We start from the raw sequence: 3,983 nt of genomic DNA, 5'->3' as shown, positions 1-3,983 counted from the left end.
ATTTTAGTCCTCTTTCTTCCATGGTCTCTTTCACCCTTTCTCTCTTCCTCTGAATTAACACAGTGGCAATCCACCTATGCCACCACTACTGGTGGGCAGCTCCCAACAATGCAGGACAACGCAGACATACTGTTCAACCCTTTTGCTTTCTCTCTCCTCCCTCTTCCTCTACCCCTCACACACACAACCCCCTACACTGTGCTCACATATGTTCTGCCTCTGTATAATTCCAGTCCATTATCACACTAACAGCCATGAAGTCAGGGGATGGATGTTCTCCAATCTGTACTTAAGCAACAAATATCATACATACTCAGTCTAAAATCTCACTTCACCTTCAATCGGTCAGCCAATCATAATAGGGTCTAATTAAGCCTGCTCTTACAAGAGATCAGGGACCTTAAAGTGTAGGCTCTGCCTCCTCCTTCTCCACCTCTCAGATTCAGACCCAGTAGCTCTTCTTCCTAAACTAACACACTTCAGCTATATGAGAGAGAGAGAGAAGGACAGAGAGAGACAGAGAGAGAGAGAGAGAGAGAGAAGCGTTCGGGAGCATGGGAGAAAGGATGGAGCAGTAATCTTGTAACATGGAGAGCTTCCATGCCTGTACTATTGAAGCTTCATTATTAATCCCCAGAGGAAAATGATCTCAACACAGCTGAGTCATTAGTCATACAACATTAAAAAAAATAGGAATAGCAGGTGAATGAATATTGAGTGAGGAAATGAGCTCAGGATAGTAGAAGCACCAATGCCGGTGGGGCTGTATAATGTGTCCAATGCTCCATAAACCCCCGTAGTTTATACACACTCAGGCTCGATATCTGCTTATACACAGAACAAGCCCTGACTGTACACTAAAACGAGTTTACTACCTCTGTGACTATCCTGGAGGAGAGGAGAAGAGAGGTGAACATTTAAGGAGAGATCTCATAAGGTTTCAGTTAAAGAGGAGGGGTAAAGACCAGAAAGTGGAGGAGAACAGATGAGTGGAGGAGAACAGATGAGTGGAGGATAACAGATGAGTGGAGGAGAACAGATGAGTGGAGGAGAACAGATGAGTGGAGGAGAACAGATGAGTGGAGGAGAACAGATGAGTGGAGGAGAACAGATGAGTGGAGGAGAACAGATGAGTGGAGGAGAACAGATGAGGGAGGAGAACAGATGAGGGAGGAGAACAGATGAGGGAGGAGAACAGATGAGTGGAGGAGAACAGATGAGTGGAGGAGAACAGATGAGTGGAGGAGAACAGATGAGTGGAGGAGAACAGATGAGTGGAGGAGAACAGATGAGTGGAGGAGAACAGATGAGTGGAGGAGAACAGATGAGGGAGGAGAACAGATGAGGGAGGAGAACAGATGAGTTGAGGAGAACAGATGAGGGAGGAGAACAGATGAGTGGAGGAGAACAGATGAGGGAGGAGACCAGATGAGGGAGGAGGACAGATGAGGGAGGAGGACAGATGAGTAGAGGAGAACAGATGAGTGGAGGAGAACAGATGAGGGAGGAGAACAGATGAGTGGAGGAGAACAGATGAGGGAGGAGAACAGATGAGGGAGGAGAACAGATGAGGGAGGAGAACAGATGAGTGGAGGAGAACAGATGAGGGAGGAGAACAGATGAGTGGAGGAGAACAGATGAGGGAGGAGAACAGATGAGGGAGGAGAACAGATGAGGGAGGAGAACAGATGAGTGGAGGAGAACAGATGAGTGGAAGAGAACAGATGAGTGGAGGAGAACAGATGAGTGGAGGAGAACAGAAGCGTGGAGGAGAACAGATGAGTGGAGGAGAACAGATGAGTGAAAGAGAACAGATGAGGGAGGAGAACAGATGAGGGAGGAGAACAGATGAGGGAGGAGAACAGATGAGTGGAGGAGACCAGATGAGGGAGGAGAACAGATGAGTGGAAGAGAACAGATGCGTGGAGGAGAACAGATGAGTGGAGGAGAACAGATGAGTGGAAGAGAACAGATGAGGTAGGATAACAGATGAGTGGAGGAGACCAGATAAGGGAGGAGAACTGATGAGTGGAGGAGACCAGATGAGTGGAGGAGAACAGATGAGTAGAGGAGAACAGATGAGTGGAGGAGAACAGATGAGTGGAGGAGAACAGATGAGGGAGGAGAACAGATGAGGGAGGAGAACAGATGAGTGGAGGAGAACAGATGAGGGAGGAGGACAGATGAGGGAGGAAGACAGATGAGGGAGGAGGACAGATGAGGGAGGAGAACAGATGCGTGGAGGAGAACAGATGAGGGAGGAGAACAGAACATATGCGTGGAGGAGAACAGATGAGTTGAGGAGAACAGATGAGTTGAGGAGAACAGATGAGGGAGGAGAACAGATGAGGGAGGAGAACAGATGAGTGGAGAAGAACAGATGAGGGAGGAGACCAGATGAGTGGAGGAGAACAGATGAGTGGAAGAGAACAGATGCGTGGAGGAGAACAGATGAGTGGAGGAGAACAGATGAGTGGAAGAGAACAGATGAGGTAGGATAACAGATGAGTGGAGGAGACCAGATAAGGGAGGAGAACTGATGAGTGGAGGAGAACAGATGAGTGGAGGAGAACAGATGAGTAGAGGAGAACAGATGAGTAGAGGAGAACAGATGAGTGGAGGAGAACAGATGAGGGAGGAGAACAGATGAGGGAGGAGAACAGATGAGTGGAGGAGAACAGATGAGGGAGGAGGACAGATGAGGGAGGAAGACAGATGAGGGAGGAGGACAGATGAGGGAGGAGAACAGATGAGGGAGGAGAACAGAACAGATGCGTGGAGGAGAACAGATGAGTTGAGGAGAACAGATGAGTTGAGGAGAACAGATGAGGGAGGAGAACAGATGAGGGAGGAGAACAGATGAGTGGAGAAGAACAGATGAGTGGAGAAGAACAGATGAGGGAGGAGACCAGATGAGTGGAGGAGAACAGATGAGTTGAGGAGAACAGATGAGTTGAGGAGAACAGATGAGGGAGGAGAACAGATGAGGGAGGAGAACAGATGAGTGGAGAAGAACAGATGAGGGAGGAGACCAGATGAGTGGAGGAGAACAGATGAGTTGAGGAGAACAGATGAGTGGAGGAGAACAGATGAGGGAGGAGAACAGATGAGGGAGGAGAACAGAAGAGTGGAGGAGAACAGATGAGTGGAGGAGAACAGATGAGTGGAAGAGAACAGATGAGTGGACTAGAGAAAAGGGGAGGAGTTGTTTACATACAGCTTCTCTGTTTGTGGTTATTAACTGTAGAAATTGTTGACGGGGAATTTGCATAAAATGCATAAACATTTTCTATTACATCCTTAATTAATATTCATTAATTACGATTAAGGATACATTTACATACCAATTCAAGAAATATACATGTTTTTAAACATTTTGTTTAATATTATAATAATAATAAATATATACATAGGCCATTTAGCAGTCACTTTTATCCAAAGCAACTTGCGTGCATTCATTTTTATATATGGGTGGTCCTGGAAATCAAACTGAGGGGGTGGAAGAGGTGCTGAGGGGGTGAGGGGTGGAAGAGGTGCTGAGGTGCTGAGGTGCTGAGGGGGTGGAAGAGGTGCTGAGGGGGTGGAAGAGGTGCTGAGGGGGTGAGGGGGTGGAAGAGGTGCTGAGGGGGTGGAAGAGGTGCTGAGGGGGTGGAAGGTGCTGAGGTGCTGAGGGGGTGGAAGAGGTGCTGAGGTGCTGAGGGGGTGGAAGAGGTGCTGAGGGGGTGAGGGGGTGGAAGAGGTGCTGAGGGGTGGAAGAGGTGCTGAGGGGGTGGAACAGGTGCTGAGGTGCTGGGGGTGGAACAGGTGCTGAGGTGCTGGGGTGGAACAGGTGCTGAGGGGGGGGGTGGAAGAGGTGCTGAGGGGGGGAAGAGGGTGGTGGAACAGGTGCTGAGGGGGTGGAACAGGTGCTGAGGGGGTGGAAGAGGTGCTGAGGGGGTGGAACAGTTGCTGAGGGGGTGGAAGAGGTGCTGAGGGGGTGAGGG

This window comes from Oncorhynchus masou, chromosome 9, assembly GCF_036934945.1.
Source record: "Oncorhynchus masou masou isolate Uvic2021 chromosome 9, UVic_Omas_1.1, whole genome shotgun sequence".
NCBI lineage: Eukaryota > Metazoa > Chordata > Actinopteri > Salmoniformes > Salmonidae > Oncorhynchus > Oncorhynchus masou.
Note: the sequence above shows the minus strand (reverse complement) of the source record.